Source organism: Aotus nancymaae, unplaced genomic scaffold (assembly GCF_030222135.1).
Source record: "Aotus nancymaae isolate 86718 unplaced genomic scaffold, 86718_ANA_hifiasm-v0.15.2.pri h1tg000099l, whole genome shotgun sequence".
NCBI lineage: Eukaryota > Metazoa > Chordata > Mammalia > Primates > Aotidae > Aotus > Aotus nancymaae.
In genome coordinates this window covers 4,812,864-4,827,667 of record NW_026988514.1, presented here as the reverse complement: position 1 = coordinate 4,827,667, position 14,804 = coordinate 4,812,864, and the positions used below count along the sequence as shown (strand labels likewise).

The following is a 14,804-nucleotide window of genomic DNA, read 5'->3' as shown; positions in this document are numbered from 1 at the left end:
AATGAGGGGTGGGAGGGTGAGCACAGAGAGAGAGATGAGGTCAAGGCAGGAAAGGTGGGCAAAGGCCAGGGTCAGAACCTGGGCTGCAACCTTGGGCAGCTGGGAGTCAGCCAAGTATGCTCAGTGGGGCTGGAGTGATTAAATTCACACCCAGTAAAGTCACTGTTCCAGCAGAGGGAGAAGCAGGAGTTGGGAGAGAGGAGAGGCCAGCCAGGAAGATGTAATAATAGCCCCATGGTAACAATGCACCTCTGAGTTCTGGAACAGCCAAAAGAGGAGAATGACAGGTAGGGGCAGTGACAATCCAGGGAGGTAGCAGATCCTCAGGAAACACAGGGCAGGCTCATGGTGGTAAAGTGTGCCAGGTGATGCAGACCTTGGGGGAGAAACGCCCAGGGCAGAGAGTGCTGACTCAGGGGCTAGAGGACAGTGCCATGAACTGTTTGCACCCCCCTCAAGCATCCATATGTTGAAACCTAACCCCCATGTGATGGTATTTGCAGATGGGATCTATGGGAAGTAATCAGGTTTAAATGAGGTCTTGACAGTGGCACCCCATGATGAGATTAGTGCCCTGAGAGATCCCAGAGAGCTCTAGCATGCTTTTCCTCCCATGTGAGGCCACAGGAGATGGTGCTGTCTATGAACCCGGAAGCAGGCTCTTACCAGACACAAAACTGCTGGTGCATTGATCTGAGACTTCCCAGCCCCCAGAACTGTGAGAAATACATCCTGTTGTTTATAAGCCACCCAGGCTATGATATTCTTTTATAGCAGCCTGGACGGACTGAGACACCAGGAGAGCACAGAGTTCACAAAGGGCCTGCTATGGTTTGAATGTTTATATTGTTCCAAAATTCATCTTTGAAACTTAATCCCCAGTGCAGTAGCATTAAGAGATGTGGCCTTTGGGAGGTGATTAAGTCATGAAGGCTCTACCCTCATTAATGAGATAAGCACTATTAAATAAAATTTGTAGGAGGCCATTGCTTTGAACTAAGCTTCTGTATTGGGCCCAACAGACCAAGTCAATATGAAATCATTCATGCTAAATAAAACTAATTAACTTAGAAATATACTCTTGTGAATGGCTGAGCTTCAGTCAGTTTCGGGCAGCTGAGCTTCAGTTAATCACAGAAGGCTGGCTGATTCAAATGATGTAAACTGTTGGGCCATAATTAATTAACCAATTAAGCTGCAACCAATTAAGTTGTCTCTGTACCTCACTTCTGTGTTGCATCTAGGAATGTTGTCTGATCATGTTACTGCCTGAAGTCTTCTGAGCCTGTTTCACTTTTGAGGGTTGCCTAATTTATGAATCTTTCTTGTTTCATTTTGCTTTGTTTTGTTTTTCATTGCTCAAATAAACTCCATGAAATTTAATTAGTCTGAGTTTTTTTCTTTTAACACCACTTACCCTAACCAAAGGGCTTGAGATTGAAGAGAGCAGTGCCTTGCCTTTCCGCCTTCCTCCACGTGAAGTTACAGCAAGAGGGCACCATTTTGGAAGTAGAGAGCAGCCCTAGGCAGACACCAATGCCAGCAACTTGCTCTTGGACTTCCCAGTCTCCAGAACTATAAAAAATAAATTTTGTTCTTTATAAATTACCCAGTCAAAGACATTTTATTATAGTAGTACAACAAAAGACAAGGTCACACCTCCCAAAAATAATAAGTGCAATTCTTTGATCCATTGAATCACAAAGCTGTGCCTCTGGGCCTGCCCCTGATGGGTCTCTCAAGCCCACGTGGCTTGCAGACTACATGGCCCTTGAGCTCTTTAGAACTGAGACCCTTGGTTGGCTGTTCCTGGCTACTCAGGTTCTTCAAACTACTTCTCTTCAACGGATCACCTGGAGCTCAGAGACAAGGGAGGCACAGAAAGTGCAGCTTCCCAGTGTGAAAGGAGGCTGAGGAGGGAGCCAACTCCTCATCCAGTTGTCAGAGACACTGTTGAGTGTTTGGGGCTGGCTTGTTTTAGGGAGGAGACCAGTAGACAGGTGGTATTTGGATTAAAGGGGCAGGATTAGAGAAGACACTGCAATATCACAGTCTGAGATGAAGCCAGCCAAAACCACAGCATCTCAGTGTTCTGGCTGCCATGAACAGAAAGCTCCCAGTTCCCAGGTGAGGAGTCCGTTCACAACAGGTGAAACCAGTCTACTCTCTGAGGTAGGCTCAATTCATGTCTGTATAGCACTGTTTTCAAACTTTTTTATTATTAGTGTAAAGTGTCTTTATGTAGAAAACTGGAAAATACACAAAGCATGAAGAAAATTCACCAAAAGAGACGTGAGTAATCCTGCCACCTAGAGGATGGTATCTAAACATGATGGACTGGACCTCAGAACCTGGGTTCGATGTCCAGCCTCATATTGCCCAGGCATGTGGCCGTTCTGAGTTCTCCTGTGTCCAGGCCCCTCTCTGCAGAATGGGAAACTGGTGGGGCCCCACCTCTCAGCCACAGATTGAAGGAACTCACAGAGATGAAACAGCACACCTTTAAACACCCTACACTGAGGAGCAGAAATGGAACCCGGGTAGAGGTTTGTCACAAAGCCCTGCATACAGCAGAGAACATCTGCAAAATCTTCTGCTACCAGTTTAAGGAAGACAATAGAGACTGGGGGGTCTGTGACCGTTTCTGTGAACTGTAAGGGTTATAGCCGAGTTTAAAGTGAGGAAACTGAGACCAGCATAAGTAGATTAAATACAAATTTATTGGGCAAATTTCCACGTTCCAGGAAAGGGGCCAGAGAAGTCGCGCTGACTCCGCTCAGACGTGGGGTTTTATAGGAGTGGAGGCGTTCCGATTGGCTGCGGGGAAACCGAACGTGGACGTAACAAGTTGTTATTGGCAGGTAGGCGGGATTTCCGGCAAGCGGGCCGCTCAGTGGGAGGGGGACCTGGATGGGGCAAAATGCTATTGGGCAGCTTTGGGCGGGGCTTCTTTTAAATTTTGGCAGGGTTTTTTCCAACTGCGGGCTAGGTGCTGAGTGCAGAGCCTAGTGTTCAGTGCAGATTTGAGTGCTGAGTGCAGAAGTGGGCAGGGGAAAGTTACGTGGCAGAGCTAGGTGCTGAGTGTGGGGCTTGGTGCTGGGCGTGGAGTGGTGAAGTAGTTTCTAGGCGCAGAGAGGGGTGGGTGTGTCCGAGCTCCTGGCAAGGCGACTGGCCTTATATGAACTATGCAGCTTTATCAAAGGCTCCTCTATCTGTGGCCCCCCCAGAGAGGTAGACGCCAATCCCCTTGGCTTCCCACAGAATGGGGAAGGGAACAGCGCTGATGCAGCCCCCTCAGTCCAGTGATGTGAGCACTGGATGAGAGCAATCCTCCAGGGCACGAGCCTTCATCTCTGCACCTCTGCTCAGATGGTAGCTCCCCAGGGAGCCCAGTGTAGGCCTGGAGGACCCCAGAAAGTCAGGAGGGGCCCAGAACACCTCTTCATCTCAGCCACGTCCCTCAGCCCTGGGAGTTTCTACGCTGGAGGACTGAAACTTTTGTCCACCTGAGTGAGATGCCGCTCAGCTTCCCTCAGGTCATTTTGAGGAGTCCCATTCGTTAAAGATGCTTCATGTCATCATTTAGGGGAAAGACTCAATCTTGTTTCTTAAAGAGGACTCAACAGTGTCCACCTGGTACTTCAGAAAGCCATGGTGCTAGCAGTGCTGTAGCAACGGCCTGGGGCGTCTCTCTCCTCCGAGGTAATCCAGATCCACTGGAGCTTTTTAAGGGAGCAAATTCTGGCTCTTCATGGCTCACCGTGGGCTTAGTTCCTTAAAATTAAAATTACAGAGTTTCCCCTGAGTCAGATTAGAATGGAGCCCATGCCATGTATTGAAGGAAATATTTTCATGCTTTTTCTCCATTATCTACTTATTAAAAACAATCTACTAACCTTGCTGGTGACTTTGTCTAAAAGCACGCCACTCCTGTCAAGGAGAGACATGTGTTCTCCTCATTTTATCCCTTGTTGGCAGCCCTGGTAAGAGAGTCACTTATTATTCCTCACATAGCCAGGGCCACAGAGGGTTTTCTGAAGTGTCCCGTCCGCCCAGCTGGGGTTCTCCTACACTGTGCTTATGAAATGCATTTCTAGAATCTGATTTTAGAATCTTCCATTTACTCCTGCAAGCTTCACCTTGTTGATCTCAGCTCAATTTACCATTTTTTCACATTTATTTCCACTCATGATTTTGTCTTCTATTTCATATGCGCTTTCATATTAGTTACTGGAATGTTAGGTAAATATGTCTTGCATGTCATTCAACCCATTGATTAAAATGAAGAAGATAGTTCAACGACAGAGTTCTGTGACCATCTCCTAGAGACCACCCCAGCTTGACAAACAGTCAAGGTTTAACTTTCTTAGACATAACTGTGCTCTAATCAGCTGGAGCTAAACTAAAAATCTAGTAGGCCAGGAATAATTTGAAAAAGACGCAGAAGGCTGGGCCTGCAAGCTCCCACCTCCATCCCAGTGTTTCCATTTCCAGCACTGGACGCCCTGGGTTCCCATCATTAAATTTCAGATGCACCATTCTAGGCCAGCACTCATCCTGCTGATCCAGAGCCAGCTCAGAATCAGCCCAGCCCATGGGCTTGGAGCGCCGGAGCCTTGACCAGTCCCCACCAGACACAGCTCTCCAAAGCAGGCATTTTTGTTGCTTTTAATCTTGTTGCTTTTACTTTTGCTATAAAGAGGCACATAATGTCTTGCCAGTTACCCCTGGCAGCCTCTTGGGAAAATCATTTTGTGTGTGTGTGGGTATGAAGTGTGTGAAGACAGAAGTCCTGAATTCCCCCACTAACCAGGGCTCCTCCCATCCTTCTTTTCATAGCTAATTTCGTTAAGTGTTTAAACAATGTAAATCCGGCAGCCCTCCTTCATTAAAGTTGTGAGATTGAGGGCAGCTGCCTCTGAGCTACCGGCCCTCCAGGCCAGCCTCGGAGTCGAAGCGTCCATCAGCTTTCCTGAAATAGAGAGGCTCTGCTTCCTTCCCTGCCTCCCCTGGAATGACCCCAGGGGGAAGGATACTCCATTTCCTACGCCCAGATTGCTTTATGTATGACCATCCAGTGAGTCCATATTTGGAGAAAAAAATATTACCACCATGTGGAATGAAATCATGCAGCTGTAAATAACTGATGTCAGTGTTCAAATTAAAAGGAGCTCAAGATAAGATTGTGTATGTATGGAACAAGGTATAAACTTCTCAGGCGGGGAGTACGTGAACTGGACTCCGTTCTCTGACAGGCAGGGTGACCTAGGACAGGACAAGTGGGGCTCTGACAACTTCAGGGACTTTATGGCTGAGGAGCTTTTCAACATCATTCCTGGTCAGATTCTGGTGAAACTGGATGAAAATGGACAAGGAGTTCAGCTCCTTAAAAATACAAAGTCACCACCGAGTCAGATTAGAATGAAGCTATGTCACATGTTGAAGGAAACATTTTCATGCTTTTTCTCCATTATCTACTTATTAAAAACAATCTACTAACCTTGCAGGTGGCTTTGTCTTTAAGCACACCACTCCTGCCAGGGAGAGACTCGTGGTCTCATTTTATACCCTGTTGACACCCCTGGTAAGAGAGTCAATGATTTTTCCTCAGAGGTACACATAAATACATTCTAGAGAAGTCATGTAAAAACCTAATTTGCAACACACCAGCATGTTCAGTATTTAAGATCCCTTGAGTTAATTTGTACAGTGAAGAATCACCTTATAAGCAATTAATTACCCTGTGGGCCTGAAATGTTGCTTAAAATGAAAACTACTTACCTTGGTTTCAAAGCTTATTATTTCCAGAACAGTTTAGACTTCACAATGAAGATCACTCCTTCTAAAACACGACCCTTCCAGGGCGAGTCATTCTTATTCCACCATAAAGCATGTATGCCTCAAATCCAAATGGTGAGAGTCAGTGAAAGTCACTCACTTTCTGTTGGAAATGGAAATTACTCCAGAGACACTAGAGTTTGGTTCCACCATTGGCTAAGGCTCAACAATTGCCAGCTGGATGATGAACCAATGCTTGGGAGTCAGGAGATGGTGTATTAACAACTGACCAAAGCCTGGCTTCTTTTCTTTTCTCTTGAATGCATGGCAATGGCCTCCCCTGGGCTGCCTGTCTGTGGCACACTGCAGGGACGCATGTGCATCGCAGGCTCTTGATCAATATTTTATGATAACAATAGCCATTATTGTGAGGATTCCCCAACAGCACTGGGTGTTTTACAACACAACCAAAACACTGGGCACTTGTGCAAATTTTAATTGCTAGTTGGAAAATGTGTTGTTTTTTATAATCAATTTGTAATCAATATTCTAAGTATATTTGGAAAAGTACATTCTCCATTTGTGCCATACAAATACGTGACATGGTTTGAATCCTCTACTCACTTATTGGCTGTTGTCCAGGTGATTTGTCGCAACATAAATTTTGGTGCTTTCCTCATTTTCTTTTTCATTGCTAGAACTTTTGCTAATTACATTTGATGCTTTTTTATCACCATAGAAGTGTGCAAAATTGTCATACTTTCATTGTGTATTTTTTCTTTTAGCTGTTTTAGCCTTGAGTTCCACTTTGTCTCCTGTTCATATTCATACTGCTGTCTCTTTTTGTTTGGATTCATCCACTATATCATTGCCCATTGTTTTATTTTTAATATTTTTGGATTAACTGGGTACACTAACACAGTATTTAAATTTTACTCTTAACCAAATGTGAGTCTGTGATTCAAAATAAGAGTTCATGCTGATTATTTTATTAACATGATTTATATGCTTAGTTTTATTTCTGCTATTTTGTTTTATGGTTCTCTTAACAGGCCTTTTATATTGAGGTTACTTTTTTAACCTGACTTTTCCCTTGTGATTTAGAAATTGTATCTACTATTTTCATTCTATTAGGAATGGCATTTAATAAGTATGCATTGGAATCTGTTTTCTCTAATCTTCATTATCAAAATAGGCCCAGCATAGTGGCTCACACCTGTAATCCCAGCACTTTGGGAGGCTGAGGCAGGAGGAACGCTTGAGTCCAGGAGTTCAAGGCTACAATAAGCTGTGATTGCACCACTGCTCTTTAGCTTGGGCAACAGAGCAAGACCCTGCTTCAGAAAAAAAAAAGGCAATATAAATTCATCTTTCTTTATGTGATATGAGTAATATACTCTGCTTTTACTTCTTTCTTCTGGCCATTCAATTCCCAATTTTTAGTGATATAGTAGGTACTTTGGACTAGATCACTATTACTTAATTAACATTTTTAACCATGTGTCCTCTTTTGGAAGTTGTTTCTGGCATTCTCGTTGTGTTCTAATGTCATATTGACAATTACATCAATTTTGTTCTATAGTTTATGTTTGTTTTGGGGGAAGACGTTATTTTTTATTAGCATTTTATATCATGAATTCTCCATTTTTGAACTTGATGTTTTGATTCCTGACTCAATTGGCTTAAAAAAATGATTCATTAAGATGTTTTTTCTTTGAGTTTTTTTGTGGGTGTTGTCTGTCCAGACTGTCAGGTGGGGTCTGAACTTCCAAGCTCATGTACACAAGAGAACACAGCTCTTCTGCACTGGGATCTCAATGTCCACACGGCAGCTACAGGAGCCAAAATGGGAGAATTCAATTTAAATTTCAGATAAACATGAAATAACTCTTCTGGTATAAGAATGCCCCCAAGATTGCCTGAGCATCATGCATTTTATCTGGAAACCCCATGTGGGTCACCATCCTTTTCCTGGTCACAGTTCCACAACTGTTAATCACTGTCTTCGTGTTACAAAGAAGCAGGAACCAAGTTTTATTACCTGAACCTCACTGAATTTGTTTTTTATTCTTAAAATTCAAATACATTATCAGGGTAAGTCTAGGCAATAAAAACCCTTCATTAATTTTGTCTACATTTTCGAAAACTCGAGTCTGTGTTTAGCTCCAGAAAATTTCCACCAAATAGTTCTTTAATGAGAGCTCCACTTTCGGTGGTTCTCTTTCTGAAATGCCTAATATTTATCAATTAAATCGTCTTAGTCATACCTTTCCTATATTTTCTCTCATTAATGTTCTCTTATCCTCTTCCTCTGACTTCCGTGATGTCAAATTTGACTTCTCTCTTATAAAATCTTTCTACTGAAAGGTCTATTTTGCTCTCCCCTTCCCGTTTCCATTTCTGAAATGAACACTTTTTAAATCTCCTCACAGCCTTCCCCACACTGTTTGTTTTTTCTTTATGGTTCTCTACTCAAATTTCACAGAAGAAATGTTCATTTGAAGTTTATTGGAAACACAAATCAGAAGTGTTCTCAAAATGTTCCCATCTCTTGCAGAAACTATATTTTATAGGAAAATATTTTCCCTGATTCCTCAGAGTGCTTCCTCCTTTTGAACTGTGTTATCTCCTCATTCTCCTGGTGCTTTTCCTCTGTGTGCTCATCATTACAGAGGGAGTGCAATGTTTGTCCAGAATCAGTAGTTGAGATCCCGGTCTGAGTTATTCCGACCCAAGGGAAGGGGCAGGGAAGAAGAGATAGGGTTAGACTTACAGAATTCTCTGTGCTGATTCAGCTGCCCGGGGAGCTGGGGAGCCAGCTGTTCTGAGAAGACCTGCACGGAGCATCTCTGCCCTCGGTTCTTTGTCAGTTTGGAAGACATCAGGAGTTTCCCAGAAGTGCCCTTGTTCTCTGCTGAGTACCAGCGACGGTCACTGCGGTTCTTGGCCTGTTCATGGTTCACAGCCCATGACAAGTGTCAGCTGGGGTTAGTGCCTCCCTGGCTTTGTGAAAGGCAGAATTTCTACCTACAAATCCTACAGTCTCCCTCTTCCCCTCCCGGCCTCTTTCCCCGACGGCGCACATGCCAAGAAAAGCTATGCGACATTGGAGAGAGTCATCTAGATCTTCCCCGTGTCCTTCCCAACTACAGCGTTCCTCCTTTACGTGTAAGGAACTACGCTCAGGGAACTCTGGACATTTCCATCATGCAGCTGTCACCCTGCCCTTCCTTCAGCCGATTCACATTTCCCGGGTCATACAGTAACAGAACATGTCAGCATGGAGATTGCTTAGGATAATTTCTCAGATTTCACAGTATGAATATTTTGCTGAATTTTCTCATTTGAAAAGAGTCCACTTCTCCTTTTTCTGGAAGAAATGATATGCAAAAAGCTGTGTGAGCCCCGTTTTCATTTGGAAGCTGTTCCAAGGAATATATTGTCCAACTTAACAATGGGTCCCATTGTCAAATTTATTCTCAATACCAAGGCCAGCCATAGATTATCAAAACTTGCAGGCTGGTCAGCGTTCTGTGGGCTTCTGGTGAGACGTTTTCTTGATAACATTTTGTGTAGGAAGCAATCGTGGCTTCGTTCTATGATAGGCAAGGTGCCAGGAAATGCTAGATCAAGTGGCAATCGAGTCCCTAAAGAAAGTCATTTCTGATTTATGGTGATAGCTCCAACAATTCTGCTGAACTTTTTACACATTGAAATGACTACTGCGTTATGTTTTCCATTAGCGCAGAGAACAGCTGGCCTGCCAGAGACCCAGCGTGGCAGCTGGAATGCAGAAATCCTCATACCGTTAACCCCAAAGCCTGAGAAAAAGATTTCTTATTCCCAAAATGTAAGTGCTTGTTTTCCCCCAGCATGTCTGGCACCTTGAGTCTGTGGTGGCGTTTAGAAGGTGGAAGCAGCCTGGACTGGGCTGGAGGCAGGGGCAGGAACAGGAACAGATGAGCCAAGCGCGCTGGTGCAGTGGGGACTGAGCACTAGCAGGAGCTCCCCAAGGGCTGGGGGTGGTCTGTGTTGTATTTTAATTCATGGTTTCAAGAGATTTCTCTAGAGCAGTCTTGTCTTCCCGCTGCTGGAGCTGCCTGAAACTCGTGTGTGTGTGTGTGTGCGTGCGCACACATGCGTGCACACGCACATGTATGTTTTCTTCTGTGTTCATATATTTTGCTCCTGGAGCTTTAAGAGGAGCCTAGATTAGTATTGTCCAATAAAGTGTGATACAAAGCACACGTGTAGTTTCAAATGTTCTAGGAGCCACACTAAAAAAAAGAGTAAAAAAAAGGGTGAAAAGAAATTATATTAAATGATTAAAATTATTTAATATAAATTATTTAACCTAATACATCCAAAATATTATCAGTTCAGCATGTAACCTACACACAACTTACTAATGGGATCGGTTGTTTTCTCCTCCTCAGGCCAGGCCATTGAGCTCGTGTGTGTCTGCCATGTGTTTCACACCCACAGCCCACCTCCTGTGGATTGGCCATATGCCTGGGTCTCAGTAGCTCATGTGCCGGCGGCTGGGACCCAGCAGGCTGGGCAGGAAGAGGAACAACCTCTCCTGTTCTAACTCACTCAGTTCTGCTCCGGTGTATTTCCCTCATCCTGAAGCTCGTCCTCTCGGAGGCACCCCTCTACCGGCTCCTTGAATGGTGTGTGAACTGTCACTCTTAGGCCTGTGCTACCAGCCCACCTCACTCTTGGTTCGTGCAGAAATTTGTGATTAAAATCGCAGGACCTGGAAAATACATGTGTGGGAGCTCCCAGACATATCAGAATCACACTGGACTCTCAGGAGAAGGTCCTATCTTTTCCTTGGTCTTCCCTGACCCTTCCAATCTTTGTCTCACCACTATTTCTCCCCACACTCTCCGGTTTCCTCTCTGCTCTCCCTTTCCAGATTGAGCAGGATGGTGGTGCGGATGCCGGGGGCATTTCTGGGTCCTCTCCTGGGGAAACAGTTTGCAGGGGGGAGTCAGGGAAGGGGAAGGGCCACGCTCACTGCACTGTGAGTCCTGAGGCTGAGTCTGAAGCTGGACCACTGCCTCTGCATGGAACCAGGCTGGGGGTGCTCCCACAACGGTTCCCAGATGCCCACAGCCCAGGCAGGCGGTGCACCTGAGTAAAGCAGTCCGGGTATCAGATGGGACTGGTGGGCCTGGAAAACACAGGTCCCACCCAGGACATTTAAATTCACCTTTTAATCCAGTGCAAGCCATGCAAAACCGGTCAGAGCCCAAGAGTCGTCAGCTTGTGATTCCCAAGAGAGGGACATGTCCTGGGGACTCTGGTCACAGCTGGTAGGTATCTGAGGGATAGCTGCCTCACCTCCTGCCCCATCCTTTTAGGGATCTGCTGTCTATAAACTGCTGGATGTCAGGTACCTGGTTCATCATCTTCACCTTCATTCACATCAACAACCACATCGCTGACCTTGCAACCAACCTCCCAGCCTTAGCAACCCTCAGTCCTTGCCTCTGATGGCCCTAAATTCCATCCAGAATCTGACCCCCAAGTGGAGTGAAATCCAGCATGTAACTCGGAGAGTGGCAGGTTGTCTCCTCTGAACCGGTGTCAGGTGCTGCTTTCTCCACAGCACTAGGCTGTAGGCACTCGGCAGCCCCAGAATCTGCAGGCTTAGCCTTGCCATCTGGCGAGCAGTCCCTGCTGCTGCTCGTGGGGATCCTGCAGTCCGAGGTGAGGCTGATGCCCTCACAGTCTCTGCACTGTCAGAGTCCGCTGAGATTGGCCAGGTCTCCCTGGTCAGAATGCAACATGTCCATCTCTGTGTTTTGATTTGCATCCAGCCCACCCTCAGGGCCTGGACCTCTACCCAGAGGTCCAGGTGGAAGGACTGATGTCCTGTGCAGTCCTGCCCAGACCCCTTCTGAGGTGAGACTCTGCCCTACACATCCAGCAATGTGCTAAACAAATCAGGTGGAACAAGAATGTCATTGCCTCCTAGTCCACCTGCACGTACTGGAAACTGCTGCCATTGCCCAGATGACCAGAATAGATTTCCCCTTGGAAAGTGACCCTGACCTGGATCCTGCTGCTTCTGCCACACCTATTTCCTGCTTCCTCTTCCTCCCGGCCTGCTCCAGAAGTCCCAACGCCATGTCCTGCCAAGTCACACAAGTAATGGCCATGCCGGCTTCTTAAGCCATCCATTTTGTTTCATGTCTTTTCTTTCTTGGGAGGCTAAAGTGAAGAGAGTAAGTGCCTTTGAGTCTGAGGAATTTCATCTTGAATTTTGGCTCCAAGATTTAATAATTCTGTAATTCTTGAGCAAATTGCTTACCATCTTCAAACCTCAGTGTTTTTTCATCATTAACATGTAATCAGTCCTACTCCATAAGGGTATCAGGATGATCAAAACAGATCATGTAGGTAAGAAACTTAGCACATAGCAGACATGGCTACCTGCTGGCTACTGTTCTGAGCAGACCTGCACTTTGCCCACGTTGTAACCACCAGCCTCTTGGCTCTTCCTTGTTCTCAATCGCCATTAGGAGCCTTTGACTCCCTTCGATCTGGTTCACAGCCTAAATCCCACGAGTTGCTATTTTCCAATGGGCTTGTGTAGACAATCCGGCAACAGCCCTGCCCGTCCCCAGCTGCCTTGTCACAGCCTCTGCCTGTGGCTGAGACTTATCTGAATCTTTTGCACGTCCCTCACCACCTCCTGCCAAGAAGCCACGCTTGATGTTCTGGACGTCTGGATTGCGGGGGCATGAGGATCAATCATCAAGAGGGCCAGAAGGCGATGAGGGAAGAATCCAGTTTCCGAGGGTCTCCAACATGGCATAAGCCACTGTAGGAAGCAAAAGATGATTTCTCCAAACACAAGCTGGGCAGATGCAGTAAGAGCTCACTGTCAGGATGGTCTTTCCAGCGGTGCCTCTTAATGGGTCTAATGTTTATTGAAGCCCTATCTGAGCTGTCTGCTCTGGCGGCTTTTGGATATTGTTCCCTCATTCAAGAGCTGAGACCTTTTAGGTAATAGATGAACATCTCAGAATAACTGACACTCGACTAGCTCTTACAACCAACCCCTGTATCACAGTTGCAATGCACAAAAGTTTATTTCTCACACAGTATTTGATTTGGGCCAGGCAGCTTCCTTCACCTTGCTCTATGTGACCTAGGTCCATGACCTCCCAGGTCCGAGCAGCAGAGACAAAGGAAGCTCACGGGCTCCCACCTGCTCAGCGTGGAGGTGACTGTTCTCACAGACACTCACAGGTCACTGGGCGGAACATCTGACCTGACTGCAAGGGAGATGCGGGAGCACAGGGAACGAGGATGAGCTGAGAGCTCTGCTCTGGTGTTCACGTGCGAGAGGGTGTGGGTGTTTACAGGCTGCGGGTGCGTGTGTTGTATGTGTGTGCTGCTCTTTTCACACTCCTAAAGTGTGGTGGCTGCTCCTCTACCATTTCTCTGCTCCTTTGAAGTCCTTGTGATGGTCCAACCCCCCATGTCTTGCACAAAGCAGGTGCTCTATAATGTCGTTTGAGTCAACTCACTCAGCCTTCGATGAAAGTTTCTCATAAGAAGAAAAATAGAAATAGGTGTCATTTATCAACTCTCCTCAGTTTTAGGCTCAATTTGAATAAACACATCGTGTGTATTAGTTCATTTCTTTCTTACAGGTGCTCTTTGAAATAGGTACTAATTTTTTATTCTCATTTCACAGGTGAAGATACAGATTTAGAAAGGGGATATAACTTCCCACGGTCAAAGGCAAATAAACAGGACCTTGGGCATCTCAGCCAGCCCATCTGCTCAGAGCCCTCTGCCTTAAAGCCACATCACTCTCTGAGATGAAACACCAGCCAGACAGGATGAAGACAGGAGCGAGCTCCAGGTTTACAAGTGATAGGTTTCCTGTGGATTTCTTGTTCAGTTGAAAACCCATGAAATTTAGAAAAATATGGGGATAGTTTACAGACGTGAAATTCTGCTTTTATTGTGTATGTTTCACTTACAACGCAATACACAATCTTTCCATTGAGACATCAGCAAACAACCTTAGCCCTGTTTGCCATTGTACCATGGAGCTTTTTCATGCAAACTAACATTGCAGTATGATACAGAGAAAACTGTTTCTTGTTAAGATATTACAATGTGATTGGGTTTATTTAAATAAACTCCATTTTATACCAGCTCTAGAATTGTCATTAATTTTAAAAGGCAGTAATAGGCCATCAAATTTGTTCCTAATCTTTTACAAGTGTATTTTTCCTTGTGGTTTTCATTTTATCATTATTCTCTCCAAAAGTCTGCAAATTAATTTTGGGGAAAATACATAGATATACCACACTAGAGTTGCAGACACATAAATGCCCATGAGGACTTACCTTTTTTATGCAGGCCAGGCCTAATGTTAGCTGCACAAAACCAGAGGCTCAGTCCTGGAAAGAAGAATGTTTCCACTTTCGCTCCTAGTCCTCCCTCACGCTTCAGGTTCTGCACGAATGTCCCTGTGTGCTTTCGTAATCTCACATTATCCTAGTATTGTGCTTCAACAGTTTTTTCTAATTTCTAAGTTTTCTTTTTAATAAATAACTCTTGTCCTGGAACTGCTGAATTTTTATCCAGGACCAAGAAAAAATAAAAATCCACACACTGACAATAAAAATTGCTTTGAGATTGCATCCCATAAGTCACGCTTGTTCGGTGTCCAGGGATACTGCTGTATTTCTAGTGATTTCCTTCAATCACCCCCAAGAGAAAGGCTTGGATTTCCAGCATACTTTTGCTCGAGAAAGCCAGGTGCACAGGGAAACAGCTTGGCCCCTGACCGTCCTCAACTCTGGTGCAGCCCTGCAACACAGCAGGGGAGGCCAGACAGAACTCACTCCTGAAGCCAAACCCCCCAAGGTTTGCTCCTGGTGCCTCTTCCTGTGTCATTGTCATTAACCTGTTTTGATGCTCCAGTTGTCTTCCCCAGAAATCCATTCACTTGGTCATCTGCGTCCAAGTCAAATTGCTTGTCTGGGGCA

General features: G+C 45.3%; 1 long non-coding RNA gene across 1 annotated transcript; it reads left to right on the top strand.

The window, feature by feature from the left end:
- Positions 1-262: 262 nt before the first annotated feature.
- On the top strand, positions 263-13,962 carry LOC135271927 (uncharacterized). Its single transcript, XR_010340055.1, has 3 exons — positions 263-337; positions 11,148-11,937; positions 13,496-13,962. It is a non-coding gene; the product is annotated as an uncharacterized LOC135271927 (long non-coding RNA).
- The last annotated feature ends 842 nt before the right edge of the window (positions 13,963-14,804 follow it).